Genomic DNA, 17,517 nt, shown 5'->3' on the forward strand with positions numbered 1-17,517 from the left:
TTTGATTATGGACAAATTGTCAAGGTCGGCCAACAACTTATGTAGGCTCAAAAGCCCAACAGTCATGTCTATTCAACCCAAACATTTTTCATATAAATACAAGGAGCATTCTCCTCATTTGCACACTTCACTTCTCATCATATCTCTCTCTCTCCTGCACAGAAAAAGAGTCTCTTCTCTCTCCTGCGCAGAAAGACTCTCTCTCTCTCTCACGTGTGAAAAGGACGCAGATTTCTAGGGCTGAAGCTGCAGGAAGGTATTTTGACTAGCGTTGACCAGGGTGGACTCCTCTTTGACTGAGAGTTTGGTGTGGCTGATCCTCCTTGGAAGGCCGTAATTTTTGGCACAAGAATCAAGTTGATCCAACCTCCAGTTTGACAGATATTGACTGCCCTAGTTTAGGGCTAATCTAGGGTTTGCTGCTGCTGATATAAATCAGATTTTTGTACTATTTCTCTCTGCTAAATTATTGAAGATAAAAGAATATTTGATCAAAGGGTTTCCCCATATTGGGGTTTGTCCCTGGCTAGCCGCCACATCTTGTGTCTCTTGTCTTAGCTTGTTTTCTGTTGATCGTTTAAATGTTCTATCTACACTTTACTTAATGTACATGTGATTGCTAATCTGTGGATAATAATAAGAAAGATAAGTAAACTTATCTAAGCATAGAACATACCATAATTTAACATGGTATCAGAGCTGAGGTGAAGACAAAGCCCGAGAAAAAGCAAGAGCAATCACCACAGAGAAGGTTGGAAAGGCTATCTTAAAGAAATCATGGGGTCCTCAACACACTTTCCTGTTGAAGACAAACTCCGTGAGAAGTCTGACTATCACGAATGGAAGATGTCTCTCGATCTAAAATTAGAAGAATAAGAAGTGCTGGACCATGTGAGAGGCGGAGTTGTTGAGCCTCAATCAAATGCATTCGCTGCTGCCAGGAACAAATGGACCAAGGGAGAAGTCAAAGCAAAGGAAATCTACGATAGACTGGTGAGTTTATTTAAAGTTAATGATGTAAATCAAGTCTTGTTTCTTAGAAATAAGCCGAAGGAAATTAAGAAGGGAAAAGATGAAAATATGCAAGCATATTTCTTAAGGATCACTGAGATCAAGAATGATCTCCTATCTATTGGGGAAGTAATTCCTGACAGGGAAATGGCACTCACAACTCTTGGAGGACGACCATTTGAATGGTATATATTCAAGACTACTCTCCTCAACAATAATGTAATTCCTAGATTTGAGGAATTAATGGCAAGATGCATTCAAGAAGAAGAAAGGATGGAAGAATGGGAAATGTCCACACTTAAAGGTCATCCCACTGCCTTTTCTTCTCATGCTAAAAGAAGAAACAATTTCGAGGCTAAATCCAAAGGAAAGGCTGGACCAAAGGATGGAAGAAAAGGACGATGTTACCATTGCAATAAACCAGGTCATTATGCAAGGGAGTTTCCTGATAAAAGGAACTCACACCGAGATGATGATCAAAATCCCTCTTAAGGCAATCAAATAAGTGGCAGGTCAAATGGCCGAGGTAAAAGGAATGCTGGAAATCAAGGAAGAGGACAACCATTCAAGAAGGCAAGAAATTCCAGGTATGAATCTAACACTGTTGACGATAAGCAAGATGAATATTATCTACCAGCTACTCTATCTACCACTGCTCCCCCAGACTCACTAGGAAATTGGCTTATTGATAGTGGTGCCTCAAGGCACTTCACTGGTTACAAAGAAGCTCTCTATAATCTGGTAGAGAAAGAAACCAACCTGTAAATTGTTCTTGGAGACAATTCAAAATATCCCGTGAAAGGCATAGGAAATGTCACTCTTCAATTGAATCAGGGTAATACCATCCACTTGCAAGATGTATTATATGTACTTGATCTCAAAAGGAACCTGGTGTCCATTTCAACAATGGAAGGCAAAGGCTACAAGGTGGCTTTCAGCGATGGCAAGGTACGTGTATGTAAAAAGAACTTTAAAGATGCTTTTACTCTTGGGTTTCAAGTTGATTCATTATATCAGGTCAGAGGAAGTCCGTTGGGTGTCATGTCTTGTGACACATCTCTTCAGTCCGAACATGGCATCGGAGGTTTTCTCACCTTCATCATAAAGCTCCACCTGATGTAAGAAAAATGGTGACCAAGATGCCCGATTTCATATTAGAGAAAGAAGGTGTATGTCCAGGATGTGGCAAAGGAAAGCTAAAAAGGGGAACATTCCCCTCAAGCCAAAGCAAGACCTTCGATATATTGCAGTTGGTTCACTCAGACATATCTGGTATGATGCTTGTGAACTCCTTGGGAGGATATTTATATTACCTCACCTTTACAGATGATTATTTTTGCAAGACTTGGATATACTTCTTGAAAAAGAAGGATGAAGTGTTCTCCTGGTTTCGACACTTCAAAGCCTTGATTGAGAATCAAATCAAGAAGAAGATCAAGATCCTAAGGAATGATAATGGGACTAAATATGAATCCAATGAGTTTTGTGACTTTTGCAAAGAGGCTGGAATTAAGAGGGAGACCACTACACCCTATACTCCTGAGCAGAATGGTGTGGCGGAAAGGAAGAAACGTACGATTGTGGAAGCTGTCCGTGCTATGCTCCATGATCAAAGACTTCCGAAGTTTCTATGGGCCAAAGCTGCGAACACTGCCGTATATGTACAAAACCAATGCCCTCATCAAGCATTGGGTTCCAAAACACCTGAAGAAATGTTCACCGGTAAGAAACCTGACATATCTCATTTTAGAATTTTTGGAAGCCCTCTATATTTTCATGTGCTGAAAGAGAAAAGGAATAAATTGGGTGCATCTGGAAAGAAAGGAATCTTTGTGGGTTATAGCAAAAATACTAAGGGCTATAGAATCTATGTAGCTGGTCAAAGGGAAGTCGAGATTAGCCATGATGTCACCTTTGACGAAGATATGGCTCTTAACAAAGTAGACAATCTTCCTACTTTAAGGGGATCTAAAGAAGCTGACACCGAGGATCCGAAGGAAAAGGAAGATGAGACGATGCTCGATGTGGAAGAACCTATGGATCCTATTGATCCTCCACCACCTGAGCCTTCCTCTTCAAGGAAGAGGCCTTCATGGCTTAGGGGGACACTTGATGATGCTGAAGGACATACAGCTCCCTGAGGAACCTTCCGTGAAAGTAAGAAGCCAAATAGGTATCAGGGATACCTGACTATCATGAGCACGATCATCCAAAATGAGCCTTCATCATTCACAGATGTCGTCAAACATCAAGTATGGAAGGATTCTATGACCGAAGAATATGAGTCTATTATGAAGAACGATGTCTGGGATGTGGTCCCCAGACCCCAGGACAAGATCATTGTTACTTCAAAATGGCTTTACAAGATAAAGCATGCAGCTGATGGAAGTACAGAAAAGTATAAGGCTCGTTTTGTCACTTGTGGCTTCTCCTAGAAGGAAGGTATAGACTATGACGAGATATTTGCACCTGTTGCCCGATATACCACCATCCACTCGATCATAGCCCTTGCTGCTTCGTAAGGATGGAACCTACATCAGATGGATGTCAAGACTCCATTCTTACATGGTTTGATCAAAGAGGAGGTCTATGTGGAGCAACCCGAAGGATTTGAGATTTATGATCGAGAATCTCATGTGTGCAGGTTGAAGAAGGCCCTTTATGGGCTAAAACAAGCACCCTGAGCATGGTATGAGAGGATCGATAGCTACTTGATGAAGCTAGGATTCACTAGGAGTGAATCTGACCCTAGCCTTTACTTTAAGGTTATAGATGACAAGCTTCTCATACTGTCGCTTTATGTTGACGACCTCTTTCTAACAGGTGCAAAATCTCTCATTCACAAATGTAAGAGGGAGTTGGCTTCTGAATTTGAGATGAAATATCTAGGACTCATGCACTATTTCCTAGGACTCGAAGTCTGGTAGAAACCAGGGGAGATTTTCCTATCCCAAGGAAAGTATGTGGTGAAGATACTGGAATAATTCGGCATGGTGGACTGCAAGCCCGTAACTACCCTGGTGGAGCTTAACTTTAAGACGTTAAGTAGTAGTGTTGCTGGAACTTTTTTACGAAATGCTACTGAGTATCAACAACTCGTCGAAGCATTAATGTTCTTGGTGAACTCCCGTCTGGATATATGCTTTGTAGTCAACACTTTGAGTCAACATATGGTTGAGCCTCTCCACTCACATTGGATTGGTGCCAAGAATCTACTGAGATATCTTGATGGCACAATCACTCATGGATTAAGATACACTATCGGAAATGTGAGACTACTTGGGTATACTGATGCTGATTGGGCAGGTAATGTGGAGGACCGAAATAGCATTTCGGGTGCTGTCTCTCTTTGGGATCTGCCTCGATATCCTAGATGAGCAAGAAGCAGAAGTCGGTGGCTTTGAGCACCGCCAAGGCAAAATACATTGCTGCTAGCATGGCCTCCTATGAGGCAGTCTGGTTGCGAAAGCTCTTAAGTGAGGTGTTTGGATTTACATTGGATACCACCGTGATTCTATGTGACAACCAGAGCGGGATCCGTTTATCAGAAAATCCTGTATTTCATGATCGCTCCAAGCATATCGATATCAGGTGCCACTATATTCGAGATATGGTGCAGTGAGGAGAAATAAGACTCCAACATATTGGTACAGATGAACAGGTCGCTGACATTCTAACAAAGCCCTTAGGAAAGGTCAAATTCCTGATTTTCTGAGAACGACTTGGTGTTGTTTAGAGACCCTTTAATGAGGGTCAAGTATGATAAACTGAGCTCTAAGAGCTCCAGGGGGACGCGGGGTACTTCTTGGAGCGACATATGACCACAGGGTGACTCACCATCCCCTGTTGGTGCACTTTGTACAGGGTAAAAGATTCAACCTTCCCCTGTGACACCCCGTGGCGACTGTGGAACAGGATGATTAGTTCTCCTATGGGCCAAGATGATTCGTTCTCCATGGCGATTGTGGAATAGGATGATTCGTTCTCCTGTAGGCCAGGATGATTAGTTCTCTGTGGCATCCACTAGACAGGATGATTCGTTCTCTTGTGGACAGGATGATTAGTTCCCTTGTCGAGGCATCCTACCCATGCAATCTGGGACTCATGGGAAGTACCTCTCATCTGATCAATGAGTAGGGAAATGAGGATAGGGACCATAGTAGTTCTATTGATGGACGCATCGTTGTATCTACCATACTCCCTATGCTAGGATGACCTTCATTGATCTAGGATCAATGATACTGGTCTGGGACGAGTGGGAGTGGTACACACTCTGAGACTGACTTCAGGTCAGTGGAGGATGGTATGATACATCCTCGATCATTTCTTCTTCTTCATAATTTGAGCAAAGCAGAGCAGAGCAAAACATAGTAGAGCAGAACAAAGCAGAGAAAAGAAAAGCAGAGCAGAGCAAGTAGGGTCAAGCCATACAGGACAATGCATTTGATGGATGGACAGTAGTGACGGTCCGACAGATTGCAGATGAAGTTCTCCCTCGTTGAGAGGGAGTGTTAAAATTGGCAACTAAAGCCAAACTTCATGTGGGTCACCATATTTATGGGTGCTGATATTTTTCTTAGATTCCTCTCGTCGAGAGGTGTAGGATTGATCTAAAGATCATCCGATTCCGACAATTATTTATGAAGATATGGATTTATTTTGATTATGGACAAATTGTCAAGGTCAGCCAACAACTTATGTAGGCTTAAAAGCCCAACAGTCATGTCTATTCAACCCCAACGTTTTGCATATAAATACAAGGAGCATTCTCCTCATTTTCACACTTCACTTCTCATCAGATCTCTCTCTCTCCTGCGCAGAAAGACTCTCTCTCACACGTGTGAAAAGAAGGATGAAAATTTCTAGGGCTGAAGCTGTAGGAAGGTTTTTTGACCAACATTGACCAGCGTGGACTCCTCTTTGATTGCGAGTTTGGTGTGGCTGATCCTCCTTGGAAGGCCGCATTTTTTGGCACATGAATCAAGGTGGTCCGACCTCCGGTTTGACAGATATTGACTGCCCTAGTTTAGGGCTGATCTATGGTTTGCTGCCGCTGAAATAAATAAGATTTTTGTACTATTTCTCTCTACTGAACTATTGAAGATAAAAGAAGATTTGATCAAAGGGTTTCCCCATATTGGGGTTTGTCCCTGGCTAGTCGCCACATCTTGTGTCTCTTGTCTTGGCTTGTTTTCTGTTGATTGTTTAAATGTTCTATCTGCACTTTACTTAATGTACATGTGATTGCTAATCTATGGATAATAATAAGAAAGATAAGTAAACTGCTCTAAGCATAGAACATACCATAATTAACATGAAGATACCCATTATTAGTTATGTTGAGGTGTGTTATCTTTTGTTGCATGGATCAAAAATCATATCACATAACCATTTTTATTTGAATTTAGTTGATGTAATCCAACATGGGAACATTAATTTGGAGTTTGCCAAAGGATGGATTACATGTTTTTAACGTTTTATGATGTGTAGATTGTTTGACTGAGCCACATTTTTTGAAATAAATGGATCATTGCCTATCTTTGCAATATAAATACCCCATGGAGATCCTATCATCCATATGGTTAGGGTTTTGGCCTCCCTTCTACAGATTCCAAAGGTTGATTCATGACTTTTTAACATTCAACCCACCCCCTTTTCTAACTACTTTGTTCGACCCTCTTTGGAGAGTGACCTAGGCAATCATCTCTATAATGGTGGAAATCATAAAAAGATAAGAGAATGGTGATAAATAATTTCTAAATTCTAGTGTAGACCTCTCAGGTCACCCCTAATACTTGGGTGCCTCATAAACATGATTATGTGTGAGCCATGTGCTTTGCTAGTTGCAATCAAGTAAAGCATCTCTTAAGGGTATGCAGAGGTGGGATAATAAGCCTTTTCCATTCAAATCACCTCCTTTTTATCAATAGTCTTTGAACTCGTTTAGGGAGGGTGATTTGAAGGATAACACAGGGAACTAGGGTTGTTAAGAACAAAATTGTAAATGGATAAATAATAGTGTTAAAAAACATATAAGTAGTTTGTGTGGGCCTCCTAGGGTAAAATAAGAATTTGGGTGCCTTATAGTCATAAAGTTGTGTTTGAACTCTGGACTTCTCCTGTTCAAAATCATATATAGCACTTTTGATTTAAATAGGTTATGCATTGTTAATAATACCATGCGTGCCCTATATGCACTCTAGATTTGTTTTCAACTTATAGTATTTTTCTTAAAGCCTTGCTAGCTATTAATAAGTTTTGAATGTCTTCATGAATGCCTTTATATGTTATTGGCATTGTTGAAGAATTTCATAAAGTTGTGTTTTTGCAAAAGTTGGTTGGCGCTTTGTATGATGTGGATTTCCTTAGATAATTTTTGTAGCTACCAACGATTATCTTAGGTACTCATGTTTCTATTACATGTTGGGTGAATTAGCAGGGGAGCCCTATAACGAGAAGAACACTCTCTCAAGTTCTTCCTTTTACATCCATTGGAGGAGCCTAGCCCATTGGGTTTAACACTGAATAAAACACTTTCCTTCATAGAACTTATTCAAATGAATCTTTCTCAAAGGTATTCAACATTTCCCTTAGTTGTAGAAAATTCAATCTTAGAGGTGGGTAGAATGAAATATCCAAAATGTGTGGTAGGACCAAATGTTGTTGCCAAGCACAAGGCCTCAAATTTTCTAGCCGTAGTTTTTATAACTGGTTCTTGGGAGGTAATGTATAAGAATTAACTGTCGAGTTGCATATAAATTCATCAGTTTTTGATAGCCACATATGGAAACTTGCAAAATGGTACTAAGTAACTCAAATTTAATGACTTTGCATTAACTTAAATGACTACGATGCCAACATATTTCAAGATACGAAGATGATTTGGTGGAAAAATGTTATTATGCAAAACATAAGCTTGTTTGGGAAGTATTGGAGGGTGGTTTGAAGAGCAAGATAGAGGTTCAATGGTCAGATATAACCTGTTTGAAGGCCATTTTTCCAAACAATAATCCTGACACCCTAGAGATTGAAGTAAGTATCTAGGTTGTTTATTTTTTGTGTCTGAAGTTATGTGGTGCTAAAGCACAAGTATTTCTAAAGCAGTGTATTTTCTTTTATCTCATCTAGGTATCCAAGCCTTCACTTTTCTTTAGGGAGATAGATCCTCAACTAAGAAAGCACATTGTTTGGCAGGTTTCTTCTGACATTACAGGAGGCCACACATCTATATGCAGGTCAGCAACTCATTTCATAAGATATGTTGATTCCACAAGGCATTCATTTCCCAAGGATTAAACATTGTAGACATTTCTTTGAATGGAATGTTCATCATGTTATGATAATATCAATTAAGAATTCCATATCTTCAGTCAATGAGAAGAGAGGTTGCTTACTTGCATTGAAATGATAGGAGTTCCACCTTTTCAGCGACCCTGATGAGGAAATGAAACTAGAATGGAAAGCTCTTTGTTTAAGGAGATTCTTGCATTTAAAATTGTTGTATATTTAAAATCTCAAAACCAAGCTTTCGAATTGTACATGCTACAAGTATTATGCCAATAGCAAGATCTGACCAAAATATAACATTGTTGAGAACTTAATGTTACACAACCTCTAAAATCAGGAAATTAGCCAAGTCATTATTCAATGCTTGCAATGTAAATCCCAACTGCATAAAATGTGAATCCACCACAATAGGAATTGAATCTCTTCATGTAGGTTTATTGAAATTCAATACTAGACATATGTAACTTCTTTGACACTTTAAAAACTAGTATCTCGACTTCCACTTAACTATCCCTAGAGGATGTGGCTTAGAAGGATGTGCCAATCCTCGACTAGCTATGGGGTATGCGGAATTTTACAATTTGATAGTATGCATAACCCTATAAAATATGTACAAAGCACATTATGTCTTTCCTAGTATGAATTTTACTCCATGTAATTACTTTGTGGGGCGCTTAATATGTTAGAGATGTTGTAACGTAATGTAATGTAATATCCCATAAATATAAATATAAATATAAATATAAATATAAATTAATTAAATAAAAATAAAAGTAAACATATCCCTACAAAAATAAAATAATACTAAAAAAAAAATGACCCATAGTATTGAGATCCCATGGTTTTCATGTGGAATATAGGCTATTTAAAGGGGGAAATTAAACTAGCCAAGATCCATCTATCTCGAGATCTACCAACCGCCAAGAGGAATCAAATCTCTTGAGATGAAAACCTCTTTTAGAGAGAAAAGAGATTTGATCCCTCTCGGTGCTTGGTAGATTCAGAGTTAAGACAAAGCTAGGATAGTTATAGATTAATTATAGACTAAAACCACACGACACACAATCCCGGGTGTTTGATCATAGGATAAGTGTCTATCACATGTTGCATACATATGCAATAGGAGTTTGCTCAACATTTTTGGTCATGATTGTTATTTATTTTTGTATGATTTTTACATGTAGAGGAGAGTGAATTGTCATAACCTCTATGCAATTTTGTTGGATGAGAGTTGATTATGTAGGTTCCATTTTATTTTAGGCCAAACAAAATTTCATTTGTATGTTTTGCAGAATACATTTGTTGTAGTTTTCATAAGGAATACTTGATAGACATAATGAAAAACTTCTACAATGTGATCATTGGTTAAAATTTATAAGGAGGGCATCATGGGTGGAAATTCCCCATATTTTGATTCTAGTGGTGCAATATTTCTGTAGTGCCCATTCTGTTTCCTGACCCTAATACGACATTATCTTAGACACTTTTTCTTCGAGGACCTCAGATTGAGGATCTGGACCCATGACACTATTATTAGCAATTGAGATATTTATGGTTGTGATGTTTATGAAAGCTTTCCATTGATATTATGGTAGCATGAATGGTTATGTATCTTATCTATCAGTATTCTGATGATTGCAATATTAAATAGTTAAGTTGGTCTCTATTTGAAATTATGATGAGGGTAGTAAAGAATATGTATGCGCTCTACTAAAAGCATAATGAGGATAAATTTTATGGATAGGTATATTTCTACGATGTTACGATGTTGATAGCATAATGAATATGTATGTTTCCATTGATGATTATTGATGATAGCCATGAGGGATGTGTCCCCTATGTCACCTACTTCCTTTAGTTCAGACTTACAATGGACAATGATGTGAATGACCAGGAATTGTTAATGATGCTAGTATGATAATTGACTAACATTGAGAAACCTTATTACTGATGATGATTGAGTATGGCAGGACACCATCAGAGGTACTCGCATATGACATGTCGATGACACCTTGTTTGATGAAAATTTATATTACTTTATCTTTGAAAGTCTAAGTCGATCTTGGAATCTGCCATATATGTTTAACTATATTCTGATGATATATTAATGGTTGCAGGCACAGATTAGTTGCTTGACCGAATGACTCACATATGAGTGATGGGGTTGTACAAATGGATGGAACTACATGGGAGGGGTGGGACAGAGTCCCTGATCCCACCCACTAGCACTCCCGCCGTGACTTGGGCTGGAAGGGTTGAAGCACCTTTGCCTTGAAGATCACGATGCCATGAGGGAAGGTTCCAAAGTTGGGCCGCTCATGAGGACTTTACTGGGGGGCGCGCATCAAGGCGGATTCCTTGATCCCCGACACCATTAGTTTCACTATAGCAGGCAACATAAGAAATGATAGTGGTCTATGACGTTGCACTATATTTTCCCCTCGTAATCACTGGATGCTTGAAGGGCAAGTGGTGTGGCACCCTTGGAACTTCAGGGGAATTTCTTGAAGGGCACGACCAACTTGGCACCCTTGGCATCACAAATAAACTATTAGGTGTGGCACCCTTGGAACTTCTAGGGAAGTTCTTGAAGGGCACAACCAAACTGGCACCCTTGACATCACAAATAAACTATTAGGTGTGGCACCCTTGGAACTTCTAGGGGAAGTTCTTGAAGGGCACAACCAAACTGGCCTCCTTGACATCACAAATAAGCTATTAGGTGTGGCACCCTTGGAACTTCTAGGGAAGTTCTTGAAGGGCACAACCAAACTTGGCATCCTTGGAATCATTAAAAATAAATAATAATAAATAAATATAAGAAAGGAATGAAAACTAGGTAAATTTACATCAAGGGTAAATGATGATTAATCCTAAACTAATTTAAACCTAATTAAGAAAAGGGGACGGTGAATTAAAATGAGAATAATAAATTAAATTTAGAGAAATGTAGAGAAGCTCCATGTGTCAACAACCAACATAAGAATATCCATCTAGGAGATAACTTGAGTTAAATTAGGGAGTAGATTGGGGATAAAATCTTGACTCATTAATTGACTTCAAGTAATGAACACAAATTAAGGAATAAAAGGGGGGAATAAAGATACAACTAGGAGAAGAAATAGGAATCTTGTTGAGGTGAGGAAAATATTAGTTTTAAATAAAAATTTAAGTAAATAATTTTGGGAGACCCTTGATGTGAGAATGACACATGGGTGGGTGAATAATCAAGCTATTGAATTGTAAAAAAAGATAATTAATTATGCATGACATGACAAGTGTCACCTATGAGGACTCTTATAAAAGAAGGGACAAGCCATGGAAGAAGGGACTTTTTTGGGAATCCTATTGTTGGATGGATGAGATGTTGTGAGAGCAGTGATTACGAAGCTATAGTGAGTTTGGTGAGGTAGAGGATTTAGAGAGGGGACTCTTGGGCCAAGGTGTGCTCTCCTCTACTAGCTAGTGATTTTCTCCATTGTACAACCCAATTGCAGCTCGGGGGTCTGCGGGGAAGAAGAGTACCCAAGGAGTAGGCTGGGAGGTCAACCGGTGAGTCTTCGCATTCGGATCAAGTGCGTCATCATTCAATTGCGGAGGTGACCAGCTACAAGGGAATACCAACAATAGCAGAGCAAGCGGAGTCTCGCCTTCTGGTGAATGGTACATATGTATTTTATTACTATTGATCTCAGTTAAAGGTATGAAAATGTTATGGTATGTTTCCTGAAATGAGTGGCAGGAATGTGTGTGCCAAATAAATTTGAATTTCAATGCGTTTCTTTTCTGGTTGTCATTGCTGTTTTCAAAAAAAAAAATGTATATAGTCTGGAGAGTTATGGTCCTTACACTTGGTATCAGAGCACAAGTTAAACCCTTGAGGCCTATGGGCCCATGCATGCATGACTAGTTTTGTTTGCTATATGTGGGTATTTTTCTAAAATCAAATTACTCAAGTTTAAAAAAAAAAAAAAAGAGAAAGAAGAGAAGAAAGAACAGTTTCTTTCCAACTGGCCATTTTCCGACACATAATATTCAATCTCAACGCTTGGGTTCTATCGATTCCTTCCATCCCAGCTTTGGTTGTTGCTAATTTGGTAGCTCTTGTATTTGGCCGTACGATTGTAACTATCATAATTTGATGAAATTGCAGACTTTAATATATAATTAGACTGCAATCCAAATTTCCGCGTAAAAATATTCCCGTGACATAATCGGATTGCAGTTTCGGAACTCCATTAAGAAATATACCCATAGGAAAAATCCCATGAAAATGGAAAAAGAAACCTGAGCGAGGCGTTTTAGTTCGCATTTATCCCGCACCTTGCCTTCCGAACCAAACCCAAAGCACACGAAATGTAGCGTTTTCCGTTCATTTCGCTCCATTCCTGGAGAAACTAAAAAATTAGAGATCAGAGGAGTAACAGCTACAGAACTGCCAGGATCTTCAAGGCATGGGAAGAATAAGATGGCGGTATTGCATGGTTTATTAATGCTTCCGAGGAAAATGTCTACCGCTGTTATACTCCAAACGCACTGTTTGCGCCATCAGTCAACACTTTGTAAACAGAACCGTTTGAATGAGGCACTGGGCATATTCGATCGTACAGGCAGCCCAGTGGACTATCCTACATATGTTTCAATCTTGCAGACCTGCATTCAGAAAAAGTCTTTGGCAGAGGGCAAACTTATCCATGCTCACATCAATCAGACTGGATTTAGCGCAGACAGATTTCTACGAAACACGCTTCTCAATATGTATGTGAAGTGCGGGAGCCTGGCTGACGCTCGCAGAGTTTTCGACCAAACAACCCAACGGAACGTATGCACATGGACTGTTATGATCGCAGCTTATGCAAGGCACGGGTTTCCTGATGAGGCATTAATCATGTTCCACCAAATGAAACAAACAGATACCCAACCCAATCATTTTCCCAACATTCATACGATATCTACTTTGACCGTGACGAGTCTGTTTTTGGATGAATCCTTTTTAATCTTCAGCTATATGCTAATGTGCAGTCTATAAGGTCTATGTTTTTAATTATTCTATGCGCTGGAAACTAGATCTATTTATTGAAACGAAACCAGGCCCAAACTCAGGGGTTTTGAGGCTTGAATCAATAGTTCAAGGCAGGTCTTGTGCGTGCATAGCACTCTGCATAGGCATATTTGCTGAAGCAGCTTTGCAAAAACAATTTAGGGAGAATGTGCAGTCGAGTTTTTATGTCAGTCGATTCGTTGACAATCATTTCCCCATTAGTCATACCATGTTTACTCTGGCTGTGCCGAGTCTTTTTCTTGTATCAATATTTTTAATCTTCAGCTCTTCTATGAAATTATGATCCATGATTTCAGTCTATGCACTCAAAACTAAATCTATCATCTGAAATTAAACGACCTCCGAATTTAGGGGTTTTGAGGTTAGAATTGATAGTTCAGATCTGTACAACACACTATGTTTGTGCATATTTGTTGAAAATGGCTTTGCAAAAACAATTATGGGGGAATGGGCAGTCGATTTTTAATGTTAATTGATTGCGTGACAATCATTATTCTGACATTCATACTATCTTTACTCTGGTTGTATCGAGTCTGTCTTTCTTCTTTGGGATGGGTACATTTTAATCTTCGGTTTTTAAATTTTTCGTAAATAACTATTTGAAATGATTATCCATGCTTTTTGGTCTATGCACTCGAAACCAGATCCATCAATTTGAAATTAAACCGGGACGAGAATGATTTTGAAAAATTTGGGAGGAAAATGTGAACATTCTATATAAATCGGGGGCCAAGATTCACTCGCAGGTGACTTTCATATATCTCTCTCAGTCATCACTATCCTCTACTACCTGTGATTTTATGCCTTGTTGGAACAATTAACATCACAGTTGTTATCGATTATCTATTAGTATTTTCTGGATAAAGTATTCGATTTCTCGACTATTTTAAACAGTCTCTTTCCTAATTAACTTATCCCAAATAGTAATTATCTAAATAGTCTTTTTGCTGAATAACTTGTACCAATTAGTCTTTGCTGAATGAATTATTCCATTTCTCAACTGTCTCTTTGCTAAATGACTTATCTCAAATAGAATTTTCTCAACAGTCTAATTTCTGAATAACTTAGCCCAAATAGTCCCTCTGCTGGATGTGGTAGTCCATCTAAGGCTATCCTCATTCGCTCATCAACGCAAAGCTCTTCTGCATTTCCAAATGCTTTATCTCCATCACTGTAATCAACTGCAAATTCTCCTTGCCGAGAGGAGAAAAACCATTGGAAAGGACTCTTCGGTTTCTAAGAGGAGAAACACCAAGCATCTCTCCATTTTTATTACAGTAGTATGTCGTATACCAGTAGATTTTGCAAGTAGCTCGTGCTCTTTCAGAAAAGCAAATTCTCCATGAACAGGCAAAAAAAAAATGTTGAGGGTTTACCAACCTGAGGACTTCCTCCAATTCTCCACGATAAGCATGCCCAGATGTGTGCAAATTATCTCCCCTTCCCATCATTATTGTAGAACCAATCCCCGCTATCCGATTCATCATCCTCATCACACGAATGTCATTTCCAGGTATCACCTTTGCTGAGTATAAGATCAAGTCATCTTTATTTAGCTTGAGGGAATGACTGCTTCCAAATGATGCCAAGTTGAGAGCTGCACGAGGTTCTGCCTGTGATCCTGTTGTGACAACTAGTAAATCCCTGGGAGCATAAGCATCCATATCATCAGCTTTGACCAAAGTAGATGGATCGAAAGGTGCCTGTCCAGCTCTCGAAGCAGCATCCAAGTAAGTCCTTAATGACATCCCAATAAAAACCAGCTTCCTACCAGTCAATTCAGCTGCAGCTTTCACGCTTCCAAGACGATGAACATTTGATGCAAACTGTGTAGTGATAACTCTTCCCTTTGCAGCAGCAATATTTCGTAACAAAGCCTCTGCTACATCAGTTTCACTGGTAGTTCTTCCAGGTGAAAGAATGTTGGTAGAGTCACTCATCATCAATGTAATGCCTTCCTTTCCAAGTTTTTCTAATGTTGATCGATCAAAGGTCTTTCCATCCACAGGCGACTCATCAATCTTCCAATCTCCTGTATGGAAAATTGTCCCATCTTTACAGCGAAGCACCAACCCACAACAATCCGGAATGGAATGCGTAACTCGAATAGCTTCTATCTCAAATGGTCCAGCCTGGAACTTCTCGCTTATATTAATGATGTTAAGTCTAGCCTCAGCATGAATATTGAAATCCTTTAATCGTTTTTTTAATGAGCTCCATAGTAAATGATGTTGAGAATATTCTCGTATGAGGATCCAATGCGGGAATTACCCAAGGCAAGGCTCCAATGTGATCCTCATGCCCATGTGTAATAACAACTGCTTCAATCTTATTCCTCCATCGTTGAATAACAGTTGTGTCAGGTAAAACTTTCTGCACTCCAAGTTCATCGTAGTCTGGAAACATGAGGCCAGCATCAACCAAGATGTATCGATCATAGTGACCTATAAGCATACAGTTCATCCCTATTTCTCCCAAACCTCCCAATGGCAGGACACGCAATGGTGGTCCTTCAAATCCTTCATGAAACAGCTCCAATTTCCTCTGGATCCCATCATCCATGCTTTTTCTAGGCCCTTCAGCACTACTTGAACCTCTTCTAGATTTATTAAAAGCTGAAGAACCTGACTTCGATCTCATGGATTCTGTGGGAATCCCCTTGCTTTCTGCAATAACAATTCTAGGTGCTCTCTCGTTGTAACCGCTGAAGAGCACACCTGATAAATTACTTGGGAAAATGAAAGCTGTCCTGTTACGTTTTCTGTTCCAATGTGACCACCCAGCTCTGCTTCTGGAATCCAAAATCCCCATAGCCATGACATCTGGACTGCATGGAACCCCATTTATCACAATCATGGTACCCAGTTCTATACTGCAGAAACCCGACTAGATAACAATCGACTTCCCGCCTGTAAGTCAAACATGCTGTTAAATCAGTTTTGGGGTTTGAAAATACAAGTACCCAGGCGGGATGAGCTGAACTATAAATGGTTATGGAGATTTGAATTCATTGAGAAGTGCTGAAGGGGATATACAGTTGGTCCTGATCAGTATAACGACAACATTGACTATGTTTTCACAAGGAAGCTGACTCATTACGGATGAATGCACTACTGATTGGTAATTATACTTTTCATTTTACAAAGATTGCCCCATATGTTACTGTTGTTCAATTCTACACTCTGAGGTACTGCTGATAATTGTAATATGAAGCCATAACAATGTGGTTATGCATGTCCAGATAGTACATGATCTAGTAATGATTGTGTCTAGGAAAATGAATTAGAGGACAAACGCCCTCAAAGTAAGCTTAACAGGTCGATTTACCAACTAGGCAAAGTAGAGCAATGGGTTAATATTATAAAATGATTGAATTCTGCTTATACCGGGTAATTGACATCGATTTTCGCATTGTGTAGCTGTTTAATGAAAGGCTGGCTAAATGGATATCAGAGAACAACACATTAGCAATAGTGAGATGGGAGAGCGTAAGCATCCATATATGGAGGAAATAAGAGGAATCTTTAGGACTGGTGGATGAGTCGGATTGGAATTTGCTAAAGATGTTAGATATTAGGTTAGAGCTCTAGAAAAACATCAATCAATCATGTCTTGATGGTAGAACAACCATGCTATATAACATAAACAATTGATAATATATGGTACTAAAGAGTCAATGTTCAATTATTTTCACATAATTTATCCCATCATTCCAAAATCAAAGATGAACCACTAAAGATAAAGATATATAAAGCGATCATCCCTAATGGCAACTTATGCTAATGTGGATATGTGAAAATCCATATATATATATATATATATATATATATATGTATGTATGTATATGTGTATCCTAAATTTAGTATTTCTTTATAATTCTTTATATAACATTTTTGAGATTATATTTGTATATTAAATTCTTCTTTCATATTTTTCTATAAATATCAACTAAATAAACCTAATAAATAATAATAATAATAATTAAATAAATATAATAAATAATAATAATAATTAAAAAAAATATCTTCCTAAATAATATGCATAAAGGTTATTCATAATATGCATGAGGGTCATTCACAATAAATGTCATCATTATTAATTTATTCATTCAACATATTATTATATTTTTGTCTTTATATCATGGAGGAAATTTATCA

General features: G+C 38.7%; 1 pseudogene; it reads right to left on the reverse strand.

Annotated features, from left to right (window-relative positions):
• Positions 1-14,380: 14,380 nt before the first annotated feature.
• On the reverse strand, positions 14,381-16,231 carry LOC149267102 (ribonuclease J pseudogene; annotated as a pseudogene).
• Positions 16,232-17,517: the final 1,286 nt, after the last annotated feature.

The sequence above is a fragment of the Pinus tabuliformis genome, chromosome 6 (assembly GCF_031772625.1).
Source record: "Pinus tabuliformis cultivar Carrire ecotype Pingquan chromosome 6, CPIR1, whole genome shotgun sequence".
Classification (NCBI taxonomy): domain Eukaryota; kingdom Viridiplantae; phylum Streptophyta; class Pinopsida; order Pinales; family Pinaceae; genus Pinus; species Pinus tabuliformis.